Raw genomic sequence first — 27,164 nt, forward strand, 5'->3', positions numbered from 1 at the left:
TATATATATATATATATATTTTTTTTTTTTTTTTTTTCCACAAAACAAAACCATGATTTTATTAGTGTACAATCACATATGACTACAAATTGTTGTGTCTTCATTAAGTTAGAATGAGCCTTTCCTCTTTCAACAGAGACCGCCATGTTGCACTGCTATGTTTCTACAGTAGCCCAGAATGGACAAACCAAACACTGGATCTAGAGAATTTTTATGTTGAAGCAGCAGCTTGAATTTGGTGGCACTATAGCACCACCAGTGGAAGATGTAGAAACAAGAAGAGTCAGTGTTTGCCTGCTGATGCTGGCTAACATTTTTGTGTTGTGAGAAGTTTAAGAACTTAAATTGAGACAAATAAAGGAGGATACTTTTAATTTAGCACAAGAAAAAGCAGAGAAAGGTGAATCCACATCTTCAAAGAAGCAAAAATCTGATGGCCATGGTAGGTTCTATTACATACTTGGAAATGGAAGGATGAGCGAGGGGTATTCAGTTGCTTGTAATCTGCAACCTCACCACTAGATGCCACTATATCTTACACACCGCACCTTTAAATTGAATTTTGCAACCACTGTACAGTAACTGCATAAAAATGGCACATTGGCAGAAAGTAAGACACAGGGGCAGCCATAATCTGCTGCGAGAAGTGCGCTTTATTCAACACACCGGTAGAAAGATAACTCATAAATTTCATGGGGGAGGTCAGGGTGACAGGGTGACTCACAGCACCACATGCATGCCATATTTTAGTAGCTTTTTATGACTCAGTAAGGCTACATCTTTTAATTTTAACAAAAAATCTTACATAGTGCAGCTTCAATCTTAAATGCAAGCACAACTGTTGCTCTCTACAACCCTGTAAAAACATGATGGCATGTAACTGCATTGTCAGCCTGTAAATTGTATCCCTGAGTTTTCCCTCATAGAGCATGCACTAATACTTGAATACTGATTTCAGTATTTGAATAGTGGTACCTGAATGGTTAACTGAGAACTTGAATAACTCTGCACACCCCAAGCATTACGAAGGTATGGTAATGTTTCATTTCTGTCATTTTGCCCGCGCTTATGTGGTACGTTACAGTGTGATTTATATTGAGAAAGTAAAGCAGTTCAGAGGGCAGTGAAATACCCTTGTCGTAATGGCAAACACTAGTGCAGTTATCATTTACCTTGCATTGCACAAGCTAACTATGCTGACTGAAAATGTAATTTGTTTTTTAATTGTTGATGAAATTCCGTAATCCTGTCATTGTGATTCTGTTCTGCTGTGCCACAAGAGAAGACAGGTAGATGCTGTCTTGTTTTTCATCCGTATTGCTTTGAGCTCTGGTCATATTAATCAGTTCCAGAAACCAGATGTTTAATTGCACCTATAGAAATTAGTGAGGCTACAGCTGCTAAAGCTAGCCCGTGAATAGGAGAATGAACACGTCTCATAATGAGCCTCTGCCGATGGAAATGAAGGTGTTTGCTCAGAGCGCAGAGCTTGTCCATATGGCAAATGGCAGGAAGAAATGAACAGGTGAGGAGAGAGCAAGAGGTGAGGAGAATGGACTTCAGCAAGAGACGCTAACAGGGCCTTTTTTCCTGTATCTTTCTCTCTCACTCACCCACTCTCTCTCTCTCTCTCTCTCTCTCTCTCTCTCTCTCTCTCACTTCCCCTTTTTTTCCTCTGATCCCTCTCTAAAGCTCTCATTGTCTCTCTCTTTCTCTCTCTGTAGGTCTTCCCTTTGTGTCTTTCACTCTCTGTATCTCTCTCTTTCCCTCACTCTGTATGTCACTGTCTTTCTTTCACTCACTGTATCTCTCTCTCTCTCTCTCTCTCTTTCACTCTATATCACTTTCTCCATTTCTGTCTCTCTCACTCTGTATGTCTGTCTCTGTCTCTTGTTCCCTCGGTACATATCTCTGTTTTCTCAGTCTCTATCTCTATCTATCTCTGTCTTTGCCCGTCTGTATGTCTTTCTCTGTTTATCTCACTCTCTCTCTCTCTCTCTCTCTCTCTCTCTCTCTCTCTCTCTCTCTCTTTCTCTCTCTCTCTCTTTCTTTCTCTCTCTCTGTCTCCCCCTTCTCTCTCTCCACTTTCTCTCTCTCTCTCCCTCTCTCTCTCTCTCTCCGTCTCCAGTGGTTGTCATGCACCCTGTAGCTGTCAGCACTTGAAATAGCAGAAGAGTGAACACAATATCCATCAGATGTGGATGCAAAACAACCAGGTAGAAATTAGTCATGCAGGCAGACCTCAGATGGGCAACACTTTCTCATCTTGCTTCAGGTGCTGCCTTGTTTATTTATTTATTACTTGAATTTTTAGCCTTTAATCCATCTCTCAGATATGTCTACATGTTAAAGCATTTAAACACAGATGCCAACATGCATCACCACATTACTGTACTTCACTCACTCACTAACGCATATATACGTAATCCTACATATCTGAATAGTAAGTTGATGGTCATTGTCCTGTGTAACCTTTAATAATATTATGGGGATAAAGGCAGTGCTAATAAAAGTATGTAGTTGAGAGAGCTTCCTATTTATGTGTACAAAGCTCAATGCAACATGCATAAAGCACACACACACAGTGCTCTGTAGTCTGTAAGATGGGTATCCTTAGATGGTGAAACAGAAGCTTCCTGCAGGATGGAAGATGCCACCTTGTGGTAACAGAAACCCAGACCCAGCCAACCTCCTTTTACACACATGCACACATGCCAGAAAACTCATCCACAGCCTTTCTGCCTTTTGTGAACAGTGTTTCTCATGTAATATTTTTAATATAATATAACGACATACTCACCAGCTCAACTGCGCTCCTAATCAGTATATTAAACTTATTACTGTAACAAGATTGAGTCCCTGACACACAATATCCATAATATAATCACTACTTGAGAGAAATTTTCATTAATCTTTGTATAGTTTAACACTGTGTTATATTATCTCTATAGAAATTAGGGAATATTACAGCATGCGCCAACATTATAACTGTACAACATATTGTGCAGTCTCATATAACAGTCTTAATGAGAGACTGGACTGCTTTCTGGGCTCAAATATGTTTATTTGTATTTCTAATATTGAGGCAACTATGTGGCTGTTACTTTATTTGAACATGTGTTGCACATGAGGTCTGTTGTGCGTGTCTTTGTTCATGTGTCAACATTCATATTAATATAGTAATAGCAGAACACTTATGCTTATGAAATACTGAGAGTATATGTTTGAAGTGACAGCTTGTTAGATAGCTGGAAGGTGAGTGAAAGTGGGTAGTTATGCATGAAAGAAGGGTGCGTAACCTTTTCCTGGACATTTTATTATTTTTAAAATGTATTTGTTAATCTACATTATTTATCCTTGTGCTTATATAAAAGTCTCTGAAAATGTTAGAATTTTCTTCCAATACAGTAAAGAGCAGTGTATGTATGAGTCTTTGAATGTGTATTTAGTGCTGACTCTTTATGTGAGTACCTATAGGCATTTGATCTCTTTCTTTCACTTTTGTGGAGGCATGTATTCTACATATTTCATAACTTGTTCTACTACTTCTACTGCTATTCATCCTTATCCTTGTAATGTATCTCTCTATCAGCATCCCTTTACTCTTCACCTCACTCTGTATCACCTCATCATAGCCTGTTTTAATCAAGCAGCGTGTGTGCATTTGTGTGTGTGTGTGTGTGTGTGTGTGTTCCTCACTTTTGCCGCCCACACAGCCTGCAGGCTTTGCAAAGGAGAATAGAAATTATTTAATTTGCTTAATTAAAACATATTTGCATATGGAAATTGTCTGAAAATTGTATTAATTTGTGATAGGCAAAGGAAAATGACTTTCATATATTAAAACGAAATAAGGAAATAAAGTGAAAAGAAAGAAGGGCAGGTGATGATCCATTTGACCCTTTCACCAGTAGCACTTAGTGCTTCGTTACTTTGGGCATCTGGTTAACAGTATGTCAGGTGCCGTTACTTTTTTGTGATTGGGTCACTAGTTTTTCAGCTCTTCTGGACATCCCAGTGGACATTTGCACGTACTGCTCATTGTGTCTTTAATAAGTTAGCTTCCATTGAAATGTAGACCAGAGAGAGGGAGAGAGAGAAAGAGAGAGAGAGAGGTCTGTAAGAGAATGACAGGCCAGAGACAAAGAGCAGCACAAACTGAACCAGGCTTCTTGTGGCCGCTAACTTACACATCAGGCAAAAAGAGGCCTAATTAATTAAGAACAGTATTAGAAGTAATGGGATATTATAATATAAATTGCTACATTCTGGAACCAATTTAATCCAATTACTGAAACCCCACATGAATATAATACCTCAAAAATCACTCTGTAATGGTCTTTGGGGAGAGAGCTGTCAGACAGTTTAGCAAAAAAAAAAAAAAAAGAAGAAGAAGAAAAAAGAGAGAGAAAAGATCCCATTCTCTTTAAAGGCAATGATAATTTGCTAATTGACATTTTGGGTCATTTCCACCTGAATGCCTCCCTCCTTAGTTCATCTGCTCTCCTCAGCGAAAGCTGGCCTCATTTAGACTCCAGATGAATGTGCATTGTTTTTACTGGACAATAGACAATAGCTTGGGTCATACTTAAGTACACTTCGCTCTGCCCCAACTTTTAGTGAAGAAAGTTTTTTTTTCTTTCTTTCTTTCTTTTTACTCAGTTTGTCAAGATGTTGTGCTTAACAAGACTGACTGACTTTTCGGTGTCAAAAAAAAGATAAAAATTGCATCACACAGTATTACGGGTTCTTTTGAAATGCATAGCATTTGACTTTCAAATCCTGAAATTGTAAAGATTTTACAATGACGTCTTATGGTTACGTTTAGGTGTTCAGTATGTGAGGGAAGAAGGTGTTGATTGCCATGCAGAAGTTGATCTAAATTACTAAAGGAGATCGCTTAATCAGAGAGAAGTGTCTTTCAGTGGGAAAAAATGGCTTGTTTTGCTAATTAAGGTCTAATTTATGAACATACTATCACTCAGTTAATTAGAGTCAATTTGAAAAGCAAGAGCTCTTAAAGTATAGTTTGTAAATGATAAACATAAGACCACTGATGAGAGCTGGAAGATAAAGCCACGCAGTCCGGGATAAAAGTGGAGCCTGCAGTGGATGATGTGAAGGTCATGTGACAAAGCTTTGGAAGTAGTTTTGAAAAGCTGAAAAGCTTATTAAGAATTGTTTGAGTTGGTATTCAACAGTTTCTTTGAGCCGTCATCCATCACCAAGGCTAAGTGGATAAACTATACAATATGAATATTCCTCTTCTTCTCAACAGTAAAGAAAGGCCCTTAATCAAAGTGAACATGGGTTGGGGTGGAAGGATCAGGGACGTTCACTAACTGGTCTTGTTTTTCTTCCTTCTTTTTAATGCTTTACATATTTTAGTTAAATTTAAAATATGATATGAAATAAAATACTTTGGTTATTGTTAAGGAGAATTTGTGAAAAACATCCTACAGTTATTTTACAGCAAAATAATATATGCAGACTTTAAATACTTTATATTTGAGGCAATGCGGTCCACTCAGACTGTATCTAGCCCACAGAGCTGTTGTATAAAGAGGCTGGATCCACTACATTCATAATGGACCCCAGACTATCGCACCTTAAAAGTCAATAATGATGGCCCCGGCATAAAATGCAAAGCTAAGTGTAGTTCGTGGAAAAGGGGGCCATTATTTTCAATGTGGAAATCTGCAAAGGTAATGCCCTCCTATTTATGGTGGTCATTAACTTTCAGATAATGGCCTTTTGTCGACCTCTAGCTCTCCCTTGCACTGCCACCCCTACTGCCAATTTGAGCCCAGTGTGCCAGAGCAGGAAGGAAGTGGCACTGAATTCAGCTGAAAGAAAGGCCACTTAATCAGCAATCAGGATTCAGCTAGTTTTTTATATAGGCAGGTTTGTTAGTAGGGAGAGCATATGTGTTGCGTTTGTGCATGTATGAGTCTGCTCTCTGCACTGCACTGATGGAGAGGGGTAGAAATCTGCAGGCATCATTAGCTCTCTTGTTTTAATTTCTTTCTTTATTTATTCATCTTTTTGCGCTTGAACATTTAAGAGGCAGATGTTGCGAGGTGAGCTGATCAGAATGCGGAGTCCCCAGGGGTTGGTTACCATAGCAGTTAACATCCCTGCATTCCTCGCCTGTCTCACTTGCCCAGTAGCGAGGTGCAAATGCCTCTGATGAAGCATTTTACAGCTTTGTGTGTATGTGTGTGTGTGTGTGTGTGTGTGTGTGTGTGTGTGTGTGTGTGTGTGTGTAAACATTTCAGTCTTTTCTGTATGGCTTGTTTCAGGGTCGTTCTGATCTATTGTTTTGTATATTCTGAACATCATAAAAATATGGTTTTGATGTAGTGTAATAATAATAACAACAACAATAATAATAATTGTTAAGGTGAAGACTAATATATGAAGTATATTTACATATCTGTATTTCTGTCCTTGTGAATAATCCTTCTGGATTTATATGGATTTGTGAGACATAATTGTCACATTGAATTTCTAAATAATCGCATTAAGCAATGTAGCAACAATTTCATAAATACATACATAAATAAATAAATAAAACACAAAATAAATAGAATGTAGAAAGCAAATGTGTAAATGCCTTCTTCCAGAATGATTGTTATGGATTTAATCATTACACATGACGATTTTATGTTAGGAGAATAAGAAGCTGTGAAATAAGCAGTGCTGCTGTGTGTATGGCAGACAGAGGGTGTGAGAGAGAGACACACAGAGACACAGAGAGAGAGGCCACGTGTAGAATAATCCACTAGCACCATGCACCCTGGGTACTTACACACAGCCGAGTGCAGTAGCAGGCCTGGCGCTGCAGCTGCCTGCTAAAGGTTAAGTAGTAAACAAAATCGTTATTTCACATTGTTCAAAATAATCAAGATAAAGAGCATCATTGGAGGGTCAGGATACGTTTCCCTGTGAAATTATGCTAAAAAGACAGATCTCCATCAGGGTTATTAATTTCTGTTAGCTTAGCCCCCTGGCTTATCTAGCTCTCCACCCCCCCCCACCAGCAGCCACACCACAGATTTCAGATAAGACTAATATTTAGAAAACAGAGTGTGTAGAGTACGCTGTCTGATCACATTGCAGTGCTGTACTTTCTGCAGTAAAGGCTTGCTGATACAGAGGTAATCACATCTTCCACATCCTGTCCTTGTGGGTGATGATTTGTCCTTTTGTAGTGTCCCATGCTTTCCATGGCCCCTGGCTACTGCATTGTTTGGGTCGGTTTTGGCAGTGGTGTGTGTGTGTGTGTGTGTGTGTGTGTGTGTGTGTGTGTGTGTGTGTGCGCGTGTGTATGTTTGTACATTTTCAGGAGAAAAATGTCCTGAAAACCTGAGAAAACAATGATGACCTGCACTCTTTTTAAAAAGTCTTTTTAATCAGCCTTTTCAGGACTAACAAAATAGAGTTTGAAAAGCTTTTTACAAAAGCCACATGCTGCTCTTTTTCTTTGTTTGTTTTTTTGTTGTTTTTTATATTAACTGAAAGGACAAAGCTGTTTCTTTTTGCTGCTGAGGATAAGCTTAGGATTAGACGCTTAAGGTTAAGCTAGGAACATTTCCTTTTACATATAGGTACTTACATATATAATACATATGGGGCCTGTAACATGTAATAACATGTACAGTGCTAGGCAAAGCAAAAGTCAGAGGCCACTCTTTCTTTATTTCATTTTCTGCTATTAAGTATTGAACAGTTAAGTTATTCTTTTAAAATTACTAATTTTTCAGGAAAAAAAGGAAAATAGCAGAAAGCTTTTTTAACAGAACATCATACAGAAGTGTGATTAGCGTGCAGCTTAATTTATTTTCTGGAGACTTGGTTTCAGTCATGCAGGGATATTTTATATGCTTTCTGTAAACACCTTCGAAGTTCAGTCTTTGAAGTTGGTTGGAATATCTGATACTGATGATTCAATCAATTTGTAATTGATGATTTAATCAATTACAAATGTAGACTTATCAGTCAATAAGCCTACAGTTTCAGTGTTTTAATGCAAATTTTCATCTTTTTTATCCCTTTCTTGCAAGGGCTTCTTGACAGCTACACATTTTTTCAGAGTTTCAGACAAGTGGATTATCTTATATTGAATCTTCTCAAAAATATCTTCTAAAAAAGTGAATAACTCATACTTAATTACCTTTTTTAACTGGAAATTACATAAATGAAGTGTGGTCCATGGCTTTTGCACAGTACTGTAGGTGTAACATATATACATGCACATATGTGGCATATGTATGACCCAGTGCCCTGTCATGCCATATATATACATGGTAGAGAAGTGGTAGAGAAGTGGTAGAGAAGGCGGAGTTAGGAAGTTGTCTGCCCTACATACAAAGAACACCACTCCATGTGTTTCTGTATCAGGTTATGGTAGGGCACAGTACTATGGAGGTATATAAGGTGTGGGAGGGGTGTATTGAATGGATTTGTTCTCCATTCACACGCTGTCTGAGGCTTTGTGTGTGTGTGCAATTTGTGGCTATTGACCAGGCATTATTATGATCTATTGTCGGTTTTAATGATGTATCACTTTATCATTATGAGACACTGCCCAGCATCAATGCATGCTTATACAGGTTATTTATTATGTCGGTGTAATAATAAACACTAAACGCTGTTTTATGTGGTGTTAATGAAATCCGGACACCAGTAGTTTTATGAATTGATTTTATTCATATCACTGTTGCAGTGCGGAGGATGGGTGTCATGGAGTCATATTTCACAAACTGCAGCGGGGTTCAGCGATTAGGGGTCGGACTAATTCGCTACAAAATAAGTCAGTGTGTTCCCAGTGTCTTGGGCCAGCGTGAGCGGCACGGCTGATTGCATTAGAGCTATAGAGAGCGGGGCTCATAAATATATTTATTAAGCTTAATATTCCAGGAGCAGTTGAGACAGATGTTATCTCCACGGAAAATGTATCATTAATCTCTTCAGATGTGTGGAGTTTGTGTAGAAAGCACAGCGATAACGGAGTCTGAAGAGAGGCAGAGAGGTGCTCACTCCAGCCCCACTCGCCTCACATCTCTACAAATTTATCGAACCGCAAACTCCGAGATAATCAAAGATAATCATTTCTCAGCCAGGCCTGGCACTACAGTCAGTAGGAATAATCAATGGGACATGCTTATGCAAACTATGGTCAAAAGTGGAGAAAATGGCAGCTATAACGGAAGCTACTCACTTTATGAGTATTTTGCCAGATATTCATGACAAACATGTCCTGTTCTTTTAATATTTTGGCTCTCCATGCTGTTGGCAAAAATATGACTGCACTTTATTATCCAAAGTCTGTGAATAACATATATAGAAATATTTTTTTTGTCTTTAAGAATCGTTCTACAGCTGAACGAAATGGACGTTGCACAGGTGCTAACCTACAGGCACGTATTGTCTGTTTGGACGAGAGCCAAGCGTATGAGATTCTTGTTTTGCAGAGTGTGTATGCACGCGTTTTCTCCCGTGTGTAAGTCTCAGTGCCATCTTATTGCTTTCTCGAGGTTCTGTGGGAGAAATCCTCCTGATTCCTTTCACCCAATCCCTGAGGCTACACTCTTATATAGAGCAGATGTTCTCTACAAAAGGCCATGAATGTTTAATCATTTGTGTTATTGATGCAGTTTTTTGTTTGTTTGAATGTGTGTGTGTGTGTGTGTGTGTGTGTGTGTGTGTGTGTGTGTGTGTGTGTGTGTGTGTGTGTGTGTGTGTGGTTTGCAGGTTTTGTTCTGAAGGAGATAAAAGTGGCAAGGACTAATATCAGTGAACCTTTGCGTTTATATCTCTGCATCCCCTCAGAGGTATATGGCACACTCACAGAAGACAGTCAGTTCATAAAAATATGAATTCACTTTCATGAATTCATTGAATTTATTTTTACCCTGTGTGATGCACATGCAGAACTGCTGTACCCAAAAAAAGGAAAAAAATATGATTTATATGACAAAGAGCAGCACATCTGAATATATAGACTTTTTGTGTGTGAGTCATATCTCTGCTTATTCCATTTACTTATTATAGCTTCTGTCAGATGTGTATTTTAGTTATATGTACTGATTTAAGGAATTTTACACTATCATTACAAAGCTGTTTGAGTAGACCTTAAACACTAATATGTACCCTCAAAGGCAAGATTAGCAGTGTCACTTTACTGTCAGAATAAAACCTTGTATCTTCAAACTAATAAAATTGCTGGAGAAGCAAAACACATTGTTAACTTACAATGGAACTTAAAGGAAAGTTTCTACAGTTTTTTCAAAATTTCTGCATAATTAAATTATTGAGATGTAAATGGAGTGTCATATAACAATGTGCAACAGAGTCATTCAGAATGTCGTAAAAGAATTTCTCAGGCAGCAAATTCTTAACTGTTTCATGTAGTAGTTTTCTGTGAGGAAGCTTTTAGAGCCACTAAATTCTCTGGACGTCTGGTTCTCATCACTACTACTGTTAACAGTTCTGACTTTTTCTGCAGCATTTCATATCAAACCTCACTGAATGACTTGATTTGTGTGAAAAGTTTTTTTCTAATTAGTTTTGGACCATTTCTGATGCTCCATTGTGTTGTTTGTTTGTGAAATGTGAGTGTAAACTCTTTGAAAAGTTTTCTCAGTACTAGTAGATGTCTGTATTGGCATTATTCAGCTTTTGTTCAGCTGCTAAGCTGAATGATAAGCAATGCCATAAGAAACAGATTCTGCAATATTCCATATTTTATCTATTTCAAATGGAGTGTTTACATACTTATACATGTGTGTGTGTGTGTGTGTGTGTGTGTGTCTATCTGCACTGCGATGGACTGGTGACCTGACCAGGGTATATCCTGCCTTCTGCCCAGTGAGTGCTGGGATAGGTTCTTTGGGGGCAGTCGTGGGCTGGAGGTTAGGGAACTGGCCCTGTGACCGGAAGGTTGCTGGTTCGATCCCCAGCACTGACAGTCCATGACTGAGTTGTCCTTGAGCAAGACATCTAACACCCAATTGCTACCCGGGTGCCGTGGATAGGGCTCCCCATCGCTCCGGGCAAGTGTGCTCACTGCCCCTAGTGTGTGTGTATATTCGCTAGTGTGTATGTGGTGTTTCATTTAACGGATGGGTTAAATGCGGAGGTGGAATTTCCCTGGTTGTGGGATTAAAAAAGTATCACTTAACTTAACTCACCCCACTAAGAACGATAAGCGGTTTCAAAAGTATGTTTGTTTTTACATCCCATTCTTAATCCACAGGGTTTAATATATGTCAGCTCACCCTAAGCTGCTATAACAGCTTCACCCCTTCTGGAAAGGCTTTCCACGAAGTTGAGGTGTGTGTTTATGATCATTTTTCACCATTCTTCCAGAAGCACATATGTAAGATCACAGTCTGTGGTGTAATTCATCCCAAAGGTGTTTCTTGAAGCTCTCTATGCTGTTGTCGATCTAATCTGAAGGCCACATGAAGTTTGGAAGGCTGTAGCGATTGACACAGCAGAAAGTTGGTGACCTCTGCATACTATGTGCCTCAGCATCCACTGACCTCGCTCTGTCGTTTTACGTGGCCTAACACTTCATGGCTGAGTTGCTGTTGTTCCCAATCACTTCTACTTTGTTATAATACCACTGGCAGTTGCCTGTGGAATATGATATAAATACAGAAAGTTTGTCTGAATTATCAGGAAACTTGAAAAAATTTGTTTGTGTGTGCCATGTTGCCCCATACCAGCTTTGTGCAGAGGCTCATTGTGATCACTGACTTAATATAGGTTGAATTATCAGCTGTCACCATGGCTTTTTCAGCCAATAATTGCCGCAATCCACCGTATTGGTAACGGTTTGATGTTTGGATTATCCGATATTTAGAAGCGATTTGATGATTCATTAATAAGCCCATGTTCCGGATGAGTGCAATTGCTTGTGGCTATACTTGTGGCATTTTTTTTAAACCACTAGTCAAATGAAATGCAGAGCGGACCTAATGCAATGCTTATTTTCACAGCAAGGCTGTTTATTTTGATCACCCATTCGCTTACATGTGTGCATTAGTATCAGTCGTCAGTCTAGAATAGGAAGAAGCATGCCTCGCTCTGAAATTTTTATAGCAGCACCTTTCTGGATGTAATAATTGGAAAAAAGCTACAAGCAACAATAAGCAATCAGTATGAGAAATATCCTGCAGTATAAAGTGTGATAGAAATGCACTGAATTTTACACACAATACAATCACCACAGCAGTGCAGTATGTGCATGTTTGATTGGATTCAGTGGAGATTGAAGACATTTATCTGATCTTATTTCAGCCACCATGCCAGAGAACCAGCTATAGAGCTTTAGTTTAGTCCTTCCTAGAAGCAGATCAGGGAGCGCAAACCTGCCTTGTTTCCAAACCAAGTTCTTATTCAAACAAAAAAGAAAAAAAAAAGTGGTGTGCTTGAATCTGAACTTGCGGCTGAAGCTGATAATTAGCCTGCATGGAGTCAGCTTTGATTGGCATTGTAATTGGATTGTCATTGGGCTGAAAACCTATTATCTTTGGATCATGCCCCATGAAATTTGTTGGAAAAACTTTGCTGCCAGTCATTAGAGCGGCCATCTTGGGCTTGCAAATGAGGTTTAAAGGGAGCAAGATTGGTACCGCTGGGACCTTCATTTTGCCACGTCCCTCCACACAATTCCATTGGTATTGATTAATGATATTAGCATTGCAGGTATCTGTTACAGCGTGCTGCGTTATTGGCCATTGCTTTGGACTGCCACTGTTAGAGTGCGAGAGATGAGAAGAGATGGGGAGAGGGAGTGGAATAATGAGAGAGGAGAGAGAGAGGAGGTGAGAGAGAATGAAACTGTGGGTGACTTTTCATTTGCACTTGTGTACATAAAATACTGAATATGTGTGTGCTTGTGGTCAGACGCTCTCTTACACTGGAGAATATCATAGCAATAGTTAGAGATGGAATCGAGTGCAATGTTCATGCAAGAATATCAAGTATTTTGCGTGCACACACACACACACACACACGCACACACACACACACACAAATATATGCAGGTCAGATCATTTATGCTTTTTTTTTATATCTGACCCATGAAGCCTCTCATTGCCCAGCTTTATACATAGCATTAAACTGTCCCCTCTTGGTTTGTATGTGTGCATATACGTGTGTAAAAGTTTCTGTGTGTCTCAGAGGTGTGAGCTCATTCCCATGCGCCTCACACGTACAGAAGTGTGTTCTGAAACAATAGGCTGCGATGGCGACGCCTTCCTCAGGTGTGCGTGGGTGTGTGATTGGCTCTGTGCTCCAAGAGTTCTCACCTCACATGCAGATGGCACTGAAACATACATTCACACCCATAACCCCCTGCTTTTGGAAAAAAAGGGGCTCCAGAGACAGCTGTGTCCTCGCGGATACGCCGCCGGCAGTGAGCAAGAGACGCGCGTGGAGAAAGACGCCCCATGGTGAAAATGATTATTTTCTATGAAGTTGAGAGGAGAGCCAGTGTGCTGAAATGCGGCGAGACGCAGGCAGGTTAGCGGCTAGCTCCGGCGCTCGGGGAGCCGTAGGTCCCCATACTGCCACGCTGCATTTAATGACTGAACTCCAACACATGTACAAGACGTTGCACGCTAATCACAGAGCAGTCTGCTTCCACATGCTTTCCAAACTTATTCCAGCACTGCCTGGGGTTGGAGCAGAGTATACATTTGACATGAACTGTCTAGAAGCTTTGATAATGGGAACTCCTGAGTACAAATGGGACTCCTAATGCTGTTTTTCTGCCATAAGCGTTGGTGCCGAAAACAATCAAAAGATTCTTTTTGAGAAGCTTTAAAGATAAGGCTGACTGTAAGGTGTACTACCTTAATTGGTCGGTTCAAATTATGGGCGAGGCAAAAATACATCAGCAAAACAGTTAAAAAAATAAAAAATACTACTACTACTACTTCTTCTTTCGGCTGCTCCCTTTAGGGGTCGCCACAGCGGATCATCTGCCTCCATTTTGCCATATCCACTGCCTCCTCTACTTTCACACCAACCATCTCCATGTCCACCTTCACTACATCCATAAACCTTCTCTGAGGTCTACCTCTTCTTCTACCCGGCAGCTCCATCTCCAACATTCTTTGCCCAATATATCCACTACTACTACTACTAATAATAATAATAATAATTTGTTTTAACATAAATATTGGTTTTACCAAGCTTTAAATAGTCGCTTGCATTCACATGTTATTGTTTTGTTACCTTACAATAAGAGCTTCAATGAACTAAAACATTTAAAGCTGCCAGTTTACTTAAAGGCCTCCTAGCTTTTTTCTCCTTATGTATCCCCCTTCCAGGATGATATTTATGTGGATGTAGGTACCAAAAATAATCATTAATCATATCCAACCTCTCTTTGTCATTTTGCATTAAAAGGTATGTTTCTGTTACTGTGCCTTTAAGACTTATATATGTACACGATTTCTATTCTGACTAGCCGCCCTGTACTGTGCCTTGTTCAGAGAGCAGTACAGGCTGAAACACTCCTTTTAGCTTCAGTATGAGTGAGTGGGGCTAAACTAGACATCACAATTTTTTATTAAACGTTACTTTTATTTTCTTATTTTTAAAAAGTGAGGAAAATTCCATTTTCCATGATTTGGGCCCTTTTTTTATTTAAATGAAAAAAGCATAAAATAAAATTAAGACTTAGTAGGCTGGGCCTATCAGCTGCTTACTGTGTAATTACTGTGTAGTTTATGCAATTACTTTATACTTGTTGTTTACAGACTTTCTATAATTGGTCTACATTTGTCCTTTTTATGATACATGTGCTTGTTCATTGTTCTAGAAGTACTATAATGACATACTCAGAAAAGTTTATTGCAGATTTCATCAGCTGCCCATGGCTACTTCAAATTGTTTTTTTTGTTTTTTTCTGTGTGTATATGTTTCTGCTGTATTCCCACTGTAGTCCCTCATGTGGTCCAGCAGCAGTGTTGTTCTGCAGCTGGATACAGTGCAATAGTATATGAAAGCTCTTTTTATGCAGGCATTGCTGATCAGCCCACTGTCATCTGATTTGCATGCTATGGACGCATCATTATTCACAACATTTGATGTCCATAAAACACATTAGAACTGTTTCCTTGAGCAAAACATTATGGGCCTACAATAGCAGACATCATTTGTCTAGCCAAATTGTAAAATGTAAATTGATATGTAAGAAAATGGCCCATTAACTTTTTCATTAATGCTTAAAATGCTTTTGGAGTGTCATCTGAGCAGGGAGAGCGCATGTTCCTTTTAGCAGAGAACATGGTAGACACTGCCATTCACACGCTGCATACACTGTGCCCTGCCCACTGAGAAACTCAGCATCAGTAATTGCCAGACAGCCTCTAAACACGTTCAAACTGTAGCATTGTAGATATATAGACATATATAAAAGTTTGACTACCAATGGATTTGATGATTTTCTAAGTTAAAATAAGTTAACCTGTCCTCTACAGGGATCTTAAATGTGCAATTTATTCCTGCACATTTTAGTGCACAAGTTTTATTTAGGCTATTTGCTAAATTTAACATATCAGAAAAACTACTATATACAATGTTCTATAACTTTTGAACAGACAGGCCACATTTTGTATTAATTTTAAAATCAGCAAATAAACAATAATTATGCATTGAAATGCGACAAAGTGTGTTCTCTGTAGAGCATGTGTGGTTATTTTTGTTGATTACAAAATCTATAAAAGGTAATTTGCCCAAAAATTTGCATACGAATGTATTATAACCAGATTTTCTTTAACCCATTAAAATCTCAGGCTTATTCTTAGGTTATAGCAGTGTATAATAAAACTTTGGGCCTACCAGAGGGCACTGGCCATTTAAGGGGTCAACATTGTTTAATTAGTTTTTTCTGCTTACTTGTATTTTTACTTATAACAGCTGGATATTAGATGGTATACTTTTATTTGCTTAGGACAAAAGGCTATTATGGTTTGTTGAATAAGCCAAAAAATTAAAAAACCTGGTTAACAGATCATTTTTTTATGTATTAATGAAACATTTATTCAACAGGGAAAATAAGGGAAAGAAAAAAATTCCAAAAGCTCGTCTCAGGTTTCATGTACCATTAAATGATGTGCTCTATGAAGTGAAGGGAGAGTGTAGGCCCGCTCCATGTCTGTGTGATTGTCACCCACATTCATATTCCCCTCACTTTATTGGAGAGTGTGTTCACTTTGTTCTGGTGTCAAACTTATCTCTCTTCTGAAAGGCGCTCCTCAGCGGAGGATAATTAGCCTGTGTGGGTCTTCATAACCATGAGACATGCTCTCTCTATTGATTTCTGCCTCTCTTTTTTTGTTCGTGCGCTGTATGGCATTAAGGCAGGCTGTGGCCTTCACGGTGTTTCCACCTGCTGGGGAGTCGGCCTGGAGCGTCAGTGGCTACAATCAGAGCCCTTACTGTGCTGTTGCTTTTAAACATACTTAACGTGGCCTTAATATTAGCTGCAGGGGCTGAGTGGGCTCTGTACTGGTGCTGTAGCTGCTACGGTAGTTTAAGCTACAGTAGCAGTATCACTGTGAGTTCCTTCCTGCCCTGCTACTGATGAGTGTACTATTCTTAGTACAGCACACAGCACCGCTAACATGGAAGGCAACGATGACGCATCGGCTAATCGCATTCAGAAGAGCTTTGGTTGGCAGGAATTTTTTGGGGGGGGGTTGAAATGCTTTTCCCTGTGTGCATGCATACACATACATGCAAATATACCTATGTGTACACTATCGCCTATGCACAGTTATGTAAATGTGCTCAGCACAAAAATGCATTGCATACCCCATGACAAATTTGCATGTAATCTTGCAGCGATGCTTGCATCTGATGCAGCGCCCCTGTGCGTGCGGGCATGTGACACATCTTCCACTACCGGGGTAAATGTCAGTGGGAAAAAAAACAAATGTCGCAGGAATTCAGATCAGTATAATTAACCCACCCCCCCTCCGATAAAATAAGCAGGTGAAAATAAAATAAATCTGAGGCTTATCAGAGAAAAATGACAAAACAACTTCTCAAAGAGACAGCAGTGAGCAGCTGAGTTACTGTTGGCCTAGCAACCGTCAGAGCCAGTCATTGCCACCCTGCTGTACAATGATCGATTTTCTTTAATTTTCTGCTGCATCCTCCATGAGAGAGAGATAGAGAGAGAGAGCCAGAGAAAGAGAGAGAGAGAGAGAGAGAAGAAAAAGAAGGACAGGCTATCTGTAACCCATCCCTTCCCATCCCTTCATCTGTGTACGGGCTATTCAACTCCGTCTATTAAATTTACTGGTGAGGAGCAAGACATTAACTGGGGAGAAAAAAAAATGCTACAGATAATGTGGACGTTTCATGCATAATCTGTAATATGAGAAATGTATTAATAGGGAAATTATTGTGCATTCAATTATTTTGGAATGGCTGGCAGAGATGTTTTGATTTGCCCGTGTGCTGATAGCGTTGTCGCAGCAGGGAGCTTCTTGAGTGATGAATAACTTAATCTCCTAATCTGAAAATGGGCAGCGATCAACAGTTCCGCTGTCGAGCGCCCAATAAAATTAAAGCGCCAGAGAATGACGGACGAGAGCACGCGCGCGAGAGACGCGGAAATAAGAACTGGATAAACAAATAGAATAATAAAGCAGACGGTTTTAAAACGACATAATTCTGCCGCCTTCATTAGATCGGGAGAGCAAAATAAAACAATGAGAGATAAAGTGGGAGAGACATTACCTTTAATGCGTGTGTCGTGTGGCGCGTTTAATGAGGTAGCAGAGCTGCTTTAAATAGGCTTTTAAGCATGACGCGGGAAGAAATCAACACAGGATCTTTAATCAATCGCAGAAAAGCCCATAAGCTCAACAAAACAAAGCCCAGCAGATACCTGTCAGAGAGATTGAGAGAGAGAGAGAGAGAGACAGAGAGAGAGAGAGAGAGAAAACCAACAAGTAACACAGATGAGTATGTCAGGGTGTGAGTGGGTGTGGGGCTTGTGTTTGTGTACTTTATTTGTATCTGTGTGCGTTTCAGGGAACATTTTTGTACTCTGAATGATAGCAGGACATTTTCATGTTATGACGATGTTTTATTAGCCTCAGTTTTTACTTGAGGAAAAAACAAAACAAAACAAAAAAAACTAAAACATTTAGTTTTGGTTGCTGAGTTTTTGGTTGTAATAAATTGTTCAAGGAGAATCCTTCATAGCAGTACTGATGCAAATGTGTGTGTGTGTGTGTGTGTGTGTGTGTATGGTGCATTTGATCTACTTTTTTGAAGGCATACTGTACTATTTTCTTTATTATGCATGCCTGGTTCCATTTCCGTTATGAGGGCATTGCTCATGTTAAAAATGGATTAGCTTTTTATGTGTGCAACTACATTATATTTGTGTACTGTCTGTACTTGCTTTAATGGTGTTGCCCATCTTATGTGGCTGTGCTGTGTGTGTGTGTGTGTGTGTGTGTGTCTTCTTGCCTCTCTGAGCTGCAGCAGAAGCTGTTTAGCCCTCCTGCTGTGTAGCTGTGGAAGCAGCCAGTGTCCAGCCTCCCCCAGGAGACTGAGGAATAGTGCCACTCAGAGGTCAAGGAGCTCTCTCTCGCTCTCTTGCTCTCTCTCTCTCTGTTTTTCATACTCATGTTCATATTCAGAACGAAGAAACAGAGGAAACAGCTCTATATTATAGGATGTCAGATATAAGGCTGTAGGCTCAGTTTGAGGAGAGATGTAAGGTGATGTTATTCCCACAGTCAAAAATGACAATTACTTTTTCATCCCCTTTGGATTAGTCTTGTTGTAACTGTAATATAATCAGTATGTGATGCCATGAAAGGACTGTTATTGTTATTTGAATTTCATCTACAGTCATATACACAAGTTTGGGTGTGTTCGACACAGAAAAACACTTCTATACATTTTGATGCACTGTTGCTGTGTATTTGTGGAATTTAACTTACTGGAAAAAGCTCAAACAAATTGTGGCCTGTGCAAAAGTTATGGCACATTTTCTATTTTATTTTTTAGATTCTTTTCAATGTGTTAAGCTCAGCAAATAAATTATGAAATGAAATTTGAGTATTGTCAAAAAATAACTGCAGTTAACGATTGAATCGTTCATTGTTTGCAACAGTTAAAATATTAAAATGAGCCTAAACTGGCCAAATTGGCTGATTAGACACTTACTTGTTAGCTGTGTTTACTTAGTAGCTAACACTGGCTGTACTGTTGAATCAGTGCACTCACACAAATGTCCAGTTACAGAGAATTATATGTAGATTTAAGCAAAGCTTAATACATATATGGAAAGAACACTTGTTCTGTCAGCATATGTGCTAAAATGTAATCTACACAGCTAACAAATAATCAGTCATTACTCAGCACTGCCTTTACTGCTTTCTTTTATTTGCAATATTTTGGCTCAGCCAAGCTCTCGCAGCTCACATTTTGTTTGTTGCAGCAAAGTCTGACTCTGCAATGAAATGACTGTAAAATTATTACAGTCTGCTTAAATAATTGCAAAGGTCTCAAATGATTGCGATTTGGTGATAATGTAATAATTGTGACAGACCTACTTTTATGTGCCATAAGTAATTCAAACCACAAGTAACGACCAAAAAAATTGTGTAAATACTAAGAATGTGCTTCTTGTTTTAAAAAAAAATGGTAATGACTATGTAATTACAACAAATTCTACTTTGTAGTAGGGGTGCATCTTGACATTGTTATATCACAGTGCAAAACTGTGATCTACATTGTGGAGAGTGGGCACTTTGTTGATTATCCCATCTAATAAAACTGCATTGGTTGAACTCCTTTGTTTTGTTGTTTGAACGCTGCAAACGTTCAGGACAAATCAGCAGCTTGTTCCTGTCTCCCAGCTCTAGTGTTTTTAGTAATAGAACCCAGTACCCAGTTTCATAGTAGAATTGACTCATGGGCTGAGTCAGTTGTTAAACCTTTTCTTTGTTGTATATGGGCAGTTAATCACTGTATAAGATGAACTTGTTCTAATGTTAGGTTGTGTCATGACTTTGTGGGATGAAATTACTTTGTAGAAAAATGGAAGAGGAAATGTGTTTTATTTTGCCGTTTATGAGATTTAAGCTGTGTCATATCATCAGCATGTGATATACTGTGATGTACACTAAACTTCAAAGTCAGTTTATTATAACATACAATGCATTTCAGCCAGAAAAGTGCTATGACTCGACCCATTTTCAGAAAAAATGAAGTCGTCTGATGTAGGTGTTATGTCGGTTTGACCTCAAAAACAACAAGAGCAGCCTTTTTGACAGATGATGCCTGTTGGAATAAGCCTTCTTCGGTGTTTATGTAGATTTAAGTCAGTTGTCATGATGAGCTTATGTAGGTGTCCTGTAGCCTTAAGAGCACCGCCCTGCCATAGTATAGTGTTACCGAGTGTTCTGAGATTTGTGTTCAAAGATGTTTTGTAGTAAGGAGCCATTTCATCTTGATTACTCATTCATATGCTAAATTCAAATTGAAAGTTAAGTAAAATTCCCAAATTTGTCTTGTGCTTTTATCATTCCTCTTCAGCAAACCTGTTAGCAGCAGGAGATCGACTACCATAACATGCTCAAACAAGCCCTGCATTTTCTTCCTAAATGCTACCTATATTTTATTGATTATGGTGCATTGGCTTTTGCCTCTGGCCTTGCCTGTGGTCATACAGGATAAAGCTTCACTTTCTTAGTGAATAGGGTATATTGTTGTGACTGTTGAATGTGTACAGTATGTGGGTGGTGTGTGTGTGTGTGTGTGTGTGTGTGTGTGTGTGTGTGTGTGTGTGTGTGGGGAAAGTGGGGCGGGCTGATGAAGGATGACTGACAGGCTGCAGAATGCTGGGTCAGGTAGCATGTGGCGAATGTGTCCATGTTTTGCGTGCCTAAACAGAAGCATGTATAAGCGTAGTCCTGGCCCGCTCTGACAGCCCAGACACCAGGCAGCTGCTGGCTTGATTGAGACATCTGCAGGAAGCAGATGGGCGTTTGGGAAGAACAGGGTTTGATGTCCATCACTGACATTAAAACAGCACTACACTGCATTTACACAGCGCAGGGTGAAGATGAAGGCCACTCGCACATTCGACTGCCGGACGCCGAGTCCGTCTTCAGCCGTCAAGTGTTGTCTTCTCCCACAAAACTTTCATTCTGTGTCCTTAACTGTGATTGCTGTCGGCTCAAAATGACGGCAGCTCATATAAGGTGTTGATGGACTAGTCCGTTCTGAGCTCAGAGGAAATGATGCTTTTTAAGGAAAGCGATAGTGCAGCCACTCTCAACAATGGAAAACATATTTGAATGCATGCGGCAATAATGCTTGTGGATGTTTGCTACGCCTTCTTCTGTGTAGGGCTATGCATACTGGGGGAAAAGTCACACTGCAGTGTTTTAGGTTTTTACAATACATATTATGGTATGTGGGGAAAAAATACCCAGAAATGATTCCCAACTGGGGCTAATTATCACTATAGCAATGGGAATGGTGCATCTAAATGGGCAATCAAGGCAGTAGTTCAGTATTCTGGTTAGGCCAGCATGATATGCACAAAATATAGCATGCTGCAGTTACTTTGGTACATATGCGATGGAGATATACCTTCAAACATATTGAAAGAACATTAGTTAACCCTTAATGTGATTGATTAGGTTCCTCAAAAGCACATAACACATTTGCTGATCGATTAGAAGCTCATTTCCAAGTTGCACACTTCTGCAATGTTGGTAAATTGGTTAAGACCAGACATTCTACCATGCAGTTTTGGTTTTGTTGTGCAGGTTTTTTTTTCTTCTTTTATGCAGTCACTGTAATGGGTAAATATGTTTCATGGGCTCAAGTTTAAGTATAAATTCAGTGTGTTCACCTTTTGCTTTTATTGCAACTTCATCCTTTAAGGCAGGCTTGCTTTCAGTTTTTCAATGAAATCTGCAGGAATGCTTTTTTTTGTCACACCTCCAAACATCTGTCTTAGACGTTGGTTGCATTTCCTGCTTCTCACAATTCAAGTAATCCCATATATTCAGTAATATCTGCACTCTGGAGTGGACAGTCCACTGTTCTGAGAACACCAGCAGCTTCTTTGTATGATTTGCAAATGTTCTTTTTGTGTGTTTCCTTTTCTCAGTAATGATTTCTTGACAAATCCTTTCAGACTCATAACTTCTTCCCGTGAAAAGATGGACAGTGGATTTTTTTCAGATCTGAAGCAAGAGTAGAGCTTGTTTTTTCTCTCAAAGGTTAAAGCTGTAAGTGCTGTTTATCTAATGGTGACAGTTTTGGTGGTCTACCAGGTCTTGCATGGCTGTTAGGAGGTTTTTTTGCTCAGTCTAGTTTTGGAAACGTTTCCTTTGATGTTCCCCTCCCTTATTTAAGTAAAATATCTTATATCTGATGTCCTAAGAATACTTTTTGAAAAATGAATAGCTTGTCCTTAATGACCATTCTAACTAGAAGTTAAATGAATGAATGGTGATCTCATAGTACTCCATAGGTTTCAGGCAGAAATCTGTTAATTCTTTGAAATAATATGATATAAATAATAATATAAGTTTATAAAATTTTCAGAATTGATATCTATCAGTATATGACTATTTAGACAACACTATCTACATGCTTGCAAAATACTCCCATGTTTTCTCTCTCAGTTTCTGTGTGTTTCGGTTGTATGTTCACTAAGATCACCATGTTGGAGGTACGGCTCTGTTTCAGGCAGATCTGGATTTTTGTATCCCACGAGAGAGCACTAAACTCTGCCTCAGCATTCGTCCGCACTCTCTCTCCCTCTCCCTCTCCCGTCTCTTTCTCTCTACTGTCTTATTTATCCTCTCTACCTTATGTAAATGCTATTCGTCTCTGTGTTGGTGCAGGGCAGGCCATGATTTCTAATGAATGTGCACAAGGCCCTCAGGCAGCACTTAAACTTTAAAACATCTATTATTAAGTTTGAAAGAAAAAAAAAAACACGAAAACATCGCACTGGCCAGTGTTGACCTTGCAGGAATGTTAAACTGAACCGCTTTGCTAACTGCTGTCTCTATCCTTCAGTCTATCCCTAGTCCCTCTTTTCCTCCATCTCCACAGCATGCGTCGCGGAGCCACCTGAAGTCCGAGGGATGAGCTAGCCTCTGGTTGCCATAGCATTGGGTTATTAAGAGATCCAGTGGCTGCCTGCCTCCTCTTTTATGATTCTCTGCCTGAATAAAAATTTAAAAGGCCATTAAACACCATTACCCCCTCCACCATAGGTGTCACTGCGAGTGATGCCGAGTGAAGTAGCTTATTTTTCTATTAGCGGAGAGAGGAGAGGAGAAAGGAGGAGAGGGGATAGGGAGAGAGAGATTGCGGGGCCAGTGTAAATGAGTCTTTGCTCTAGACTGGCCAAACGGTCACTCTTTAATTAGCCTGCCCTTCTCCTCTTTGTCTAATGGAGCTCTGAGCTCTGAAAAGGGTAAGTCTTTCCAAACAAGCCCACGGCTTATATTAGTCTTTCGGAGCACAGTCAGGGCTTGAGTCTTCCTGGAATTGGCGAATGGAGGTCCAAATGATATGTTAGCAAAACCACTATGAATGGACATAGCAAGGACCGTCATTTCAGTAGAAGTTGCTTCGCATACTGCATCCATTTATCTTTGAATGGAGAAGCACTTCCCTTATCTCAGCTGAAACTGGAATCTGGTTTTAAATGTGGAGTGTGTAGAGGTCTAAAGAATACTGAAAATTGTTATTTAAGAATGCATACTGCTAGTGTAGTGCTGATTTACATGAATACATACAGTGCTGTGAAAAATGATTTGCTCCCTTTGTAACTTCCTCTGTTTTCAGTCTGGACAGGATTATAAAGCCATTGATTGGTGTCTGGGACTCCTGCGAACCAAACTGAGAGCCATTATCCACAAATGGGAAAAACTTGGAGCAGTGGTGAACCTGCCTACCGAAATTTCACCAGTGACGACTCAGAATCCAGATGAATTTCTAAAGAACTGTAAAGCTTACTTTACTCAGTTGAGGTTATTGTATGTGATTTTGCAAAAAAAAGGACACCAGAAAGACATTGGGTAAAAATAGAGTTCATGGGAGATAGCAAGACACAAACCACGCTGATCAAAAAGAACACAGTGGCTCGTCTCGCATTTGCCAAGAAACAACTAGATAACCCTCAAGGCTTTTAGGATAATATTCTGCGCACTGATGAGTCAAAGGTGAGATTTTTTGGAAGAGATGGATCATGTTACATTTAGCATAAATCTAACACTGCTAACACAACATCGTACCAACATCAAACATGGTGATGGGCTGGGGCTGCTTGAATTTTGCAGGACCTGGATGACTTGTCATAATTGACAGTTCCATGAATTTTGCTTTCTGTCAGAAATTTCTGAAGGATAATATCAGCCATTCAGTTTGTGACCTAAAGCTCAAGCGTAGTTGGGTTATGCTGGACAATAATCCATATGCACACAAGCAAGTCCACCTCTCAAAACAAACAAAGTTAAGGTTTTGAAGTGGCTGAGTCTTCACTTGAAGTCCATTGAGATGCTGTGGCTAGAAAACCATCCAATGTAGCAGAATTAAAACTGTTCTGCTAAGCTCAGTGGGCCAGAACTCCTCCACAGCAAAGCAAAAAAACTCATCACAAGTTATCGCAAACGTTTGAGTCATTAGGTTTAAGGGGTCAGTTACTTCTTCACATGGGTGATGTAGATTTTGAATTAAATTTTAAATTTTAAATAAAAAATCTATTTTAAATAAATGAAATGACCATTTCAAAGCTGCATTCTGTGTTCACTAATGTTGTATTTATATTAAAATATAGAAACATCTGACAATTGGCTATTGAAATTACGTATTTAAAGTACATATTTAACAAATGAATGAAACTGTCCAATATTCTATAAAGAAAGTGGATATGTACTAACTCAAATATAAAAATAAAATTTAAACATACTAAGAATGATGAGAATAATTTACAACACTATCATTAGCTCCAGTTTCACTGAGTTAATTGGCTACCTGAGCTAAACCATTAGCCCAACTAGAACGTCAGGTTCATCATCAGCTAAATTGCATCACTTACAAGTTATGAATTATTCAGATGTTTCTGAGAAGATTCTATATAAAATAAAACAAGAGTTACCAAATCTGCAGTTCAAAAATTGTTAACAAACAATGTGTGCAATCTGTGCAAGACCTGGTAGTCCAGCAAAACTGTCACCATCAGGTAAACAGCTCCACCCTTACTTCAGATCTGACACAATGAACATAGACAAAGAAAAAACATCCATACAGATGTCTTTAGAAGACTGAAAGAAAGACTCTTGAAAAGAATGGAAGCTCTAATAAATCCATATGTTCGCCACTACATTCTGGAAAAAATGTAATTAATGAGGCATCTGTATAATATTTACTGCTTTTTTTTTCTGACACTGAAAAATGAATGATCATAGTTACCTGCCGTTTTGACCTTTACATTTAAAAGTGAAGAGTGGTCTTTGACTTTGACACAGCACTGTATACATTTAACAGGTAGTGTAATGAGAGTAGTTTTAATTAGTTACGTTCCGCCTCTGATGTGTAGGCCAGGCTGTGGGTGAGGTGTGCTGTGCTCCTGCAGAGTTAGCTGGATTTCCCTCCTCCTCTTCACAGCTCCAAAGAGAAGGAGAGTGCTGAGCTGAGAGGAGGGATAGCGAGGGGGAACAGAGGGGCTGTGCTGGAGAGCCTGCCTCATGGGCAGATGGTGGGAAGACAGGGGGAGCAGTCACCCTGCTGCTTAGCCAACAGAGACACACACACACACACACACACACACACACACACACACACACACAGAACAGCTAGCTGCTATAATCTTTCACTTCAACAAAGCACCTCTACTGTGTAACCTTTATGCTGTCTAAAGTTTGCAGCATATGTGTACTGCTGCCCTTTTCTGAATCTTTTTTTTTATGACTTTTGGTTGTCTCGCTACAGGAAAAAAGCTATCTTCCCCTTCTCTCTCGAACACTCCACAAGCTCTTTAAAAATGATTACTCTCAAACCTCAGATCAGCTTTTTTATGTTGATCTTGCCAGCTTTTTTTTTTGTCAGCAGGGCAGAAGCAAGCTACTTTTCACCAAGACAGAAGTGCTTAAAAGCTTGTGGAAGCAGACGAGAGGCTGCATTTAGAGCAGCGGTTTTGTTTTTTGCGAGTGGCATTATCGGGCAGGTTGTCTTTGTTTTTGAGCTCCCTGTTGTTAAGCTCATAAGTTTGACTAAGTTCCATGTAACCCCGCATGGTGTGTGACACACTCACCAGCCGCTCCCATATGGCGAGGTGGAGAGAGGCTTTGTCACATTCCAGGTTGTGGTGGGTTTTTTTTTCCTCTTTTTTTTCCTTCCCTCATCCTTACAGCATCGCAAACAGACTCAAACACAGTGAGAGGTTGGCTAATTACAACAGGCCTTCTTGTAATTATTCTTCCAAAGCAGAGAACGGGAGTGAATGTAGAGCCCCTTCTGGCCCGCATCCTCATCTGCAGTGGACAAAACTTCGGGCATTTACACACCGCGTGTCATGTTTTTATCCAGGAGTTGTCAGACGTGCTTCTTATAAAACTTCATTAGCATCTTGGTTGTAAATTGCCCTTAGAACTCAACTTCTCTTAATTAAGCATTGTTGAGAAACTTGTTTGTATTGTGACGCTCTTGCTCGCTATTTGGAGTCTTCAGCTGAATGTGACTTCTGCTTAGTTTAAGAGGCATGGTTCTTCAGAATGTCTTGTGAGTGTGTCTTTAGCAGGTTTTTTCAGTGTTGGTGTGAAAAATAGGCACTCAGCTATGTTTGGAAGTTGTGTACAGAGTTTCAGGTTAAACTACAGTTGGCACACAAAGCCATTGGCTGTTAATAATGAAGGATGCTTGGCATTATTTGTATCTGCTTGTAAAGTGTTTTGTCAAAAGTAGGCGAGTTTTGCTGCTCTGGTAGATTTATGTATCCCACAGGGATCACTGGCCCACTAAGATGCTGCCATTGCTCTACATAATTATAATGAGAAGGTCCTTGTAAGCTCATTAATATTTGTGTGAGTTTAAAACGCTTCACATTTCAACACGTACATGCCCCTCGCACTACT

At 39.5% G+C, this 27,164-nt stretch overlaps 1 long non-coding RNA gene across 6 annotated transcripts in view; it reads left to right on the plus strand.

Moving 5' to 3' along the window:
* The window catches only part of LOC108442490, a 303,460-nt gene that overhangs the window by 75,006 nt on the left and 201,290 nt on the right, over positions 1-27,164 (plus strand). The gene's annotated exons all lie outside the window — the stretch shown is intronic.

Source organism: Pygocentrus nattereri, chromosome 5 (genome assembly GCF_015220715.1).
Source record: "Pygocentrus nattereri isolate fPygNat1 chromosome 5, fPygNat1.pri, whole genome shotgun sequence".
Taxonomy (NCBI): domain Eukaryota; kingdom Metazoa; phylum Chordata; class Actinopteri; order Characiformes; family Serrasalmidae; genus Pygocentrus; species Pygocentrus nattereri.